We start from the raw sequence: 9,029 nt of genomic DNA on the forward strand, positions 1-9,029 counted from the left end.
AATGCAATGCTGTAACAATGACCTTGTCTAAGGCTTTCTCCTCCTTGCTTTAGAATTTTCTGCTCAAATTTGACCCGACAACACCGAAGAGCAACCATTTCTGCTACCGTTGAGACATGTAAGACACTTGAGTCACTCAGAGAGGAGCTCAGCTTGGCCGTGAGCTTCAGCAGCAGCCCCCCCCCCCCCCCCCCCCCCCCCCCGGCAGGTACTGCTCTGTTGAAACTAAATGACACAGGCGAATCACAGGAGTGAACTCTGGAGCGTCAGAAACAGGATTAACCTTTAGGAGGTTTTGAATTATTTACAGTTTTCTACATTTTTCTCTTAGTGGAAAAAGAAGAAAACTAACAATAAATATTACTTTTATTTTTAAAACATTTTCTTCATTCTGAAAAATGGGAGAAGGGGTTATCTCCACAGGGCGTTAGAAGCTCTATTACCGTGAACCAGGTAAATGGAAAATGCAAACAGTACTATAATCTCCCAGACTAGAACCTTTGCCTTCCTTCTCCATCTGCGTACTACCAGACCCCAAGAATACAAAACAATGTGCTAGGACACCAATTTTACACAAAGATATTGGGGAAAGAAAAAATATAGATATATAGATATATATATTTAAACCAAATTCAACTTATGAAATAAATGAAGAAACTGCATAGCACCTTAAACCAATTTTCCCGCTTGCTGGGGCCACTCTGACACCCCCATCCCCACCCCCAGGAGCACTCATAAACGATCTGGGATGTCTCTTAGCGTTGACAATAATTCAATCAAAGGTAAGGGTGGTATTCATTTGTTCATTTAAAAAATATTCAGCCTGACCTGTGGTGGCACAGTGGATAAAGCGTCAACTTGGAAATGCTGAGGTTGCCGGTTCAAAACCCTGGGCTTGCCTGGTCAAGGCACATATGGGAGTTGATGCTTCCAGCTCTCCCCCCTTCTTTCTCTCTCTCTCTCTCTCTCTCTCTCTCTCTCTCTCTCTCCCCTCTCTATAATGAATAAATAAAATCTAAAAATAAATAAATAATATTCACTTATAGGTACAGAGAAAAGGACTTGGAAGGCTGTATCTTGAGTATGCATGTATTGACTATTATTAGTATATTATTAATGCTAATGTATTTTATCTTTTTTTTTACAATAAATATGTATAGCTTTGGAAATAAGAAAACAATGATCTTACTTATATGTGGAATCAACAAAGAGATGAATTTATAGAAACAGAGAGTAGAATGGTGGTCGCCAGAGGCTGGGGATGGGTGAAATGGGGAGATGTTGTCAAAGGGTACAAACTTCCAGTTATAAGATAAATAAGTTCTGAGGATCTAATGTACAGCACGGTGGCTACAGTTAACAATACTGAGTTATATACTTGAAAGTTGCTGAGTGAGTAAATCTTAAATGTTCCCACAACAACAAAAAAATAATAATAGCAGTAAATACAGGTGTCAAAGCATCAGGTGAACACCTTAGACTTACACAATGTTATATGTCAATTATATCTCAATAAACCTGGCTGGGAGGGGGAGTGGAAAAAGAAGAAAACTAACAATAAATATTACTTTTATTTTTAAAACATTTTCTTCATTCTGAAAAGTGGGAGAAGGGGTTATCTCCACAGGGCGTTAGAAGCTCTATTACCGTGAACCAGGTAAATGGAAAATGCAAACAGTACTATAATCTCCCAGACTAGAACCTTTGCCTTCCTTCTCCATCTGCGTACTACCAGACCCCAAGAATACAAAACAATGTGCTAGGACACCAATTTTACACAAAGATATTGGGGAAAGAAAAAATATAGATATATATATATATATTTAAACCAAATTCAACTTATGAAATAAATGAAGAAACTGCATAGCACCTTAAACCAATGTTCCTGCTTGCTGGGGCCACTCTGACAGCCCCATCCCCACCCCCAGGAGCACTCTTCAGTCTTCTTCGGTCTCAGAGACTCTTCTATGGAAAAGTTTGGGAAGGCCTAAGTCAAAGAGCACCATCTGATGATTTCTCCCCCTTTTGAGAGAGCAGCAACCTCGTTAATAAAGTCACTTTTACCGCTAGTTGTTTGTAACAAATTTTTCTTCATCTAGTATATCTTTAACTTTTTTTTTTTTTTTTTTTTTTTTTTTTTTTTTTTTTTTTTTATAAAACAGTTGGCAGCAAACATATTGACAGGGAAATCCAAAAACCACGGGAGCATAGTTGCCCCTACCTCTCTTGCCAGACAGTGGGTGCTGTCTGGCTTAGCGTCCTGGGTTCTGAGGGCTACCTCTGGGCTGCCTCCCATTTCAGCAAGACAACAGGCTGCTCTGCACAAGGTGCTAATTCAGTCATTCCACAAATGTTTATTGAGCAAAGCCTTTAAAAAGGCCTCTTAGGGCACAGTGGGATCATTCACAAGCCAACGGTCAGAGCTAACGGATCAGATGTGGACAATCAATCTTTCATTAGACCTCAAACCACCTCTAGGATAAAGCGAGCAGGGCCCCTGCCCCACCCACTGCCTAGCAGCTGGGAGGGATCAGGCAGGCCTTCTGGAACAGGGCTGCTACTGGAGAGAGGCTGAGGCAGTCACTCAGCACCACCAGAACCACGGCAACTCCTGCACCATAAAGGATAAAATACCTCTAAATGATTTGAACAGTGCCTGGCACCTAGTGAGAACTCAATGGCCATTTCTGCTGTTACTATTCCAGCCTGCCCTTTCCCAAGGAGCATCAAAGAAAGTGGACAGAACACAGGTTTTAGATTCAGAGAAACTGGATCTGAATCCCAGCTATGCCACTTAACTAGCCGTGTGACTAAGGGACAGGATCTTTCTGAGCCTCAGTTTCACACTTGTAAAATGGCAAAAAGGACAGTATTCCATCCCTCATGTGGCTTTGTGAGAATTAAGGACACATTATATGCAAAGAAAGGTGTCTGGCCCATAAGTGCCCAATAAAAGACAGTCAATATTGCCACTGGCTTGCATCACCTCCTCTCCATCTCTCTTGATGGGCCTGGAATCTGATTTCACCTGAAAACCACACTAAAGCAGAAAAGCTACTTTAAGGGGGAGGGGAGGAGGAGGGAAGAGGGGGAGGGTGTGGAAGAACTTCCCCAGAAACCCATGGAAGTCCCAGTTGCTTTCAACCATCCTCCTCATTCTGGCTGCTCCATCCAACTGACAGCTGGGGCCACTATTCCCTAGTTGGGAATGGCTGCCAAGAAGGGGACAGGAAGCTGGACAGCAGTTTGAATTCCATCCCCACCTTCCAGTGTTTGTCTGTCTGTCTGAAGCCCCTCTGGGCTCCCTCTGCACATCCTTGCCAGGCTGGGCGGGTCAGGAGGCTGACAGTATGATTCAGTCTCTTTTATCTAGGCTTCCATCTCAACCCAGAGCCCTAAGCCCTGAAGGGAGGCTGCTGGTCAACTGCTGTCACAAACCAACATTAAATGAAAATAAGGGCTTTTTATTAAGACAGGGGATTTATAAAGGGAGGAGGGAGCGTGGGTACAGACAGAGAGGCCCACTTCCTACATGCTGGTGAAGCCCCATGACTTAGCCGCTGAAGCAGTTGGTTTTCCACTTTAAAAGATGATAAATACCATTCCTGTAACTTATAACTCACCATGGGACAGGTCTGGGAGTAGGAAGAGAATTCTAAAACAAATCTGCTTACTTTCCATTTAGAAATCATCAGCCCCAAATCCCCTTCCCAACACCCCATTTGTAGATAGGTCCTAAAGCCGTACCTCACTTCACCTGAGCACCTGGGGAGCAGGCACCTGCACCCAGGTCCCGCCAGCTGCCAGCCCCAAACCCGGGTTCAGTCCTCAACCCACTCAGCAGAGCCTTCACCCCACCACAGGCACCCCGGCTTCCTGCAGCCTCGGTCCCCAGGGCAGAGCAGGTGGCTTTTAAGTAGAGGGGAAATTGAGGAAGGGGGCTTGTCGGCTACCAAAAGGCAGTTCACATTTTAGATTAAACAGTATAATTCAACACCAACTCCTTCACTGAACAGTGAAGGAAACAGAGACCTAGAGAAGCAGAGAAAGTTGCCCAAGGTAACACAGCGATTGGGCAAAAAAAAAGTAAAGACTAGAACCCGGGAGAGCTTCGAGCCCCAGCGGGCAGGGAGCGCGTCTCGCTGCCCTCAGTATCTTCTTACCCGCTGAGCGGAGCCAAGTGGTGCAAACCCGCAGCCCGGGGCGCTGCGCGTCACCTTCCTGAGACCGGGCGCCGAGAGCCTCCTCTGCCCTGGCGGGACGCTGGCGCTCGGTCCCGCTCGCTCCGCAGCCCGGCGGTCCAGGTGTCGCGGCAGCTGTCAGCGCCCGGCTGCGAGTGCAGGCTCCTCCCGCGGGCGGCGGGCGGCGGGCGAGCGGGGCGCAGGGCGCCGGCCAATGGCGCTGGGTGCTCCCCGGCCGCCACGCCCCGGCCGCCCCGCCCCGCCTCGGCCGCCGGCGGGATCCGTCCGCTCTGCGCCCACCCTTTTCTCGCCGGGGTCGGTTCCTTCCTCCTCCTTGGTCCTCTAGTTCTTCCCGATCCTACCGATCCTCCCGTCCCGGCACTCTCAAGCGGACCTTATCCCGAAACAACTTTTGTACCGTGCAAAAAATGCAGCGCTGTTATTTTGGGATGACTGTGGAGCCCAAGAGCGTGGAGCGCGAGGCGAAGAGCGGCTCCCTTGGGGTCAGCCACCCAGCAGGGAAACGGGTGCCGAGTCGTGGGAAGCCTCGTGACCAAAGCAAGATGCTTTAAGCGCTCCCGGCAGCACTTTCCTCTCTAGTAAAAATAGATTTTAAAAATACCTTACAGATTGAGAGTATTAAATGAGGTGATGCTTTAAAAGTACTTGATATAACACCTGGATAAATGGTGAGCGCGAGATGTAATGGCCTGAGCCACCCAGTGGGTGTACAGTGAGGACTGGCACAATGCTGGAAGGTGCTGGCTGGTGGGGAGACAGGCATGCCTATAAATACAATATTGTACAATATCAGAGCCAATTTAAAAAAGTTATTGATGATGGGGCCAGATCAGGCAAACTTCCGAAATTGTTGAACCTTAAGGCCTTCTCTTTCATCATCTCCCTGGTTAATTCTGTCCATCTAACAGAGGGTGGCCCAGGTCTAGGTCTGCCTTGTGTTCTTCCAAAGATCTTCCTTGCTCCAAACGTACAAATGTGAAATCCCAAGGGCCTCATTTAGTGTTGGGTGCAGGACTGCTAACCTCCCTGAGGAATTCTTGCACTGGGTTAATGTGTATATTCTGGCTTTCACCCAAACTTTCAAAGTCTACTGTGTCACTGTGCAGGGTAAGCACTCAGCATACAGAAGAGGATTAAGCCACTTGCCTTGCCTTTGAAAAGACAAATTTGTGAATAATTTCAACTTAGCGTAGTGACGGCTATTTTAGGCATACAAAGTTATAAAGTCACATACTGGGAGAGGAGGGCAAGAAAAGCTTAAATAAAGTATGACCACAGTTAGTCTTGAGGGAGGGTTCTAACTTAGGTTGGATGGAAGCAGGAGAGAATAATGGGTGCAGAGAGGCAGGGGAGACATGTAGATGTCTATCATATGTAGTGGCTAGTGCACAGGGTGTGTGACAGGCAGGCAGCAATGAAGCCAAGGAGAGAGATAGACAGATACAGGAGGAGTAGTCATACCTGCCTTATGGAGGGAAGCAGCTGTATCCTGCTGGTGATGGCTGCTGGTGAGTGATTTTAAGCAGAGAAGTGGCATGACCTCATTTGCTTTGGTACCTTGCCTTTAATGTTGATTGCGCCTTCCCTAGTTATCTCCTCTGCACCTCTCCAGCCTGCAGGGCAGGTATTGGGTCTTGCTCACCTGTGTGTGCCTCACACCACCTGGTACAATATGCTCAATGCTTGCTACTCCCAATGTCACTCCTCCCCAGAAAACAAGCAGTAACTCCTACCTACTAGGGAAGGTCTAAGAATTCTCATTTCAGACTCTGGGACAGGCAGGTGGGAGAAAATTTTTGAGATAAGGTCTTGTTGTGGGCCTTCAACTCATCCAGATAGGTTGTATGGCGCAGAGGTTAACAGCTAGAACTCTGATGTTAAGTGGCCAAGGTTCAAATGACCGGCCCCACCACTTGCTAACGGGACCGTATGCCAGTTACTCAACTTCTCTGTACTGACGTTTTCTCATTTGCTAAAGAGATAATAATACTCCCCTCTAAGACTACTGTGAAAGTTAAAATGAGAAAGTATATGTGTTTAGCAGAGTGCCTTGCTAAACTGAATGAATCTTAATTAACATGATTGATTTATGAAGTCAGCAGTGCCTTGTTCCTCTTAACCTATAATAAGTTGCCACTCTCCAAAATGACTTGCATATTAAGTAACACTTAAATTTCACAAAATTCTTGGTTGCTATCAAAGAGAAAGGGCAAGGGGATAGGAATAGTGCAGTGCAGTTATTAAATGTACAGACTTTGGTGCATGTCCCAACTCCACCAGTAAATGATGAGATGGTGACTTTGGACAAGTTGCTAACCTCTCTAAACCTCCGTACCTCTTCTATAAAACAGAACTAGTAACATTACCTGCCTCATGTAAGGGAGATGCTGTAATATACATAGCATATTGCCTGGCCCAAAGTAAGAACTCAATAAATAATAGTATAATTGTTACAAGAGAAATTTTATACTTTTTGGAAAGAGAATAGTAATCTAACAATAATGTTAGAAGGGCAAAGTATAATCCTGAAAAAAAATATCACCAAACCTAAATGTAAAGTTTGGTTCTGGATCTGAGAAAACTGAGTAAAACAGAAGAGCTCAGAAACTGGCAGGTGGAGCACAGGCCTGAAGGAATTTTCTAGTTGGAAGTGGATTATTTAAATTTGGAAGCCCTGTCTGAACATGGATAAAATTCTTGTAACTCCACAGAACTGCAACACAATGGAGTGCTGTTTGCAGGGCTGGGTCCGGCTGCTCTCAGCTGTCCTCCTGGAATGGTGGAATGCCATAAGGCTGATGCTTTCAAATGAGAATCTAGGATTCAACCTCTAACTCCAGCCAGCTGTGACTTTGTAGAGTCACGGGCACATGCCCCACTTGTTTAGTTTTATGAGCTAGTTAGTAGTAAATATTTATTTGTGGAATAGGCGAGGTGTGATTCCTTCTGGCTTAAAATATCCTCCCCTCTTGTCTGACCCAAGGAATCCTTCTCATGCATCAAAGCCTGGGACAAATGTCACAAGACTCTGGCCTCCTGTGTCGAATGACATAATCTTTCAAACCTCTATAACTCCTGTAAGGTATTCCTCAAGCCTTTTCTTGGCATTGATTTCATTCTGTCCTCATAGTTTGATGTCACAGGATATGCCACTCTCCACCAGTTTTACAATTTTTTTTTATTTGTTCATTTTAGAGAGGAGAGGGAGAGACAGAGAGAGAGAGAGAGAGAGAGGAGAGACAGAGAGAGGAGAGACAGAGAAAGAGAAGGGGGGAGGAGCTGGAAGCATCAACTCCCATATGTGCCTTGACCAGGCAAGCCCAGGGTTTCGAACCGGCAACCTCAGCATTTCCAGGTCAACGCTTTATCCACTGCACCACCACAGGTCAGGCTCTCCACCAGTTTTAAAACTCACCAAATTCAGGAACCTTTTCTCTTTGTATTTCTTCTCACCACCTCCTTTCCTCCCCCAGCACCTTTTACTCCAAATGGCTTAGACTTCATAGGCACTCAAGAAATGCTTATTAAATTGCATTGGTAGGCAGGTCTCTCATCATAGATGTGTTACAGAGAGTAGTTCTCTTGCCACCAAAGAAAAGTAAAAACAAAACAAAAGGCCTTATGAAGATATCGCTTTGTGTTGAAGCTATGTTGATTTATAATTTCTTACCCACCAAAAATTGAAGATATTGCTAAAATGCTGTACAATTACATCTAATGTGGTACTGTGGTTAGATGACTTATAGCAGTAGGTATCAAATGCACAGCATTTAGAACACAGTTCAGACATGGCACTGAGTCATCAAAGCAGGAGTTTGGTTTTCTAAATAATTTGCAAATACTGAATATCTTTTTAACTTTTGGAAGTACAAAACTTTGGCTTTGAATCAAACTGTGTTAGCAATCTCTCCACAGTCTTTAATAATGCCTTGCATTTCTACAGGTCTTTGTATTTTTCAAAGCTCTTTCACTTGGATTATCTTGTTTGATCTTCACATCAACCCTATGATGTAAGAAGGCCGGCTATTAGTATCTGCATTTTACAGATGAAGATAGGAGGGACTTGAGAAATCAGGCCCTAAGCCCAGCCTACATGGCAAACTAGCGACAAAGTCAAGTTTGGAAGCCAAGTATCTACTATAGCAGAAAGATTTCTGATATTCATGAAGATCATTGTATCATTATTTATAACCTTATAAATAATGAGCACTATTTATAACCTTAATTCATACAGAGTTCCTTTCAAAAGGTAAGAAAAAACCTTTGTGGTGATCATCTTTCTCAGATATGTATATGTAATAATCATAATCTATTACTTCCGTGACTTTCATCTGTCTATTATCAACATGCATTCCAACATTAATTGTTCTGTTGAAAAATCTCTAGGTTTTTTCTATTAGTGTTTTAGAACAAATTTTCTGATTTTAATGTCTAAAGAGAGAACAAATCTTACTTCAAAAAAGAAAAAATAGAAGACCTCCATTTATAGGAGATAACCTAGAATAGCCAAATACAAAAAGACAGAACGTAGAATAGTGTTTGGGGGGGGGGGGTTGGGTATTGGGGAGCTGTTGGGTACAGGGTTTTCCTTTGGGATTTTGAAAAAGTTCTGGAGATGGATGATGGTGATGGTTGCAGAACAATGTAAATGTACTAAATGCCACAGAACCATACATTTAAAAATGGTTTAAATGATAAATTTTGTTATGTATATTTTGCTACAGTAAAAAAGTAGAATACCATCTTGTTTTATTTTATTTTTGTGACAGAGACAGAGAGAAACAGATAGTGACAGACAAACAGGAAGGGAGAGAAATGAAAAGCATC

General features: G+C 44.0%; 1 protein-coding gene across 15 annotated transcripts in view; it reads right to left on the reverse strand.

The window, feature by feature from the left end:
- SYTL2 (synaptotagmin like 2) overlaps positions 1-4,320 on the reverse strand; it is a 128,228-nt gene extending 123,908 nt beyond the window's left edge. For all 15 annotated transcript variants that reach the window (XM_066370005.1, XM_066370128.1, XM_066370118.1 and 12 more), the window contains exon 1: positions 4,164-4,320. The gene's annotated coding sequence lies outside the window, so the exon portion shown is untranslated. The remainder of the gene's footprint in view (positions 1-4,163) is intronic.
- Positions 4,321-9,029: the final 4,709 nt, after the last annotated feature.

This window comes from Saccopteryx leptura, chromosome 1 (genome assembly GCF_036850995.1).
Source record: "Saccopteryx leptura isolate mSacLep1 chromosome 1, mSacLep1_pri_phased_curated, whole genome shotgun sequence".
In the NCBI taxonomy this organism is placed as follows: Eukaryota; Metazoa; Chordata; class Mammalia; order Chiroptera; family Emballonuridae; genus Saccopteryx; species Saccopteryx leptura.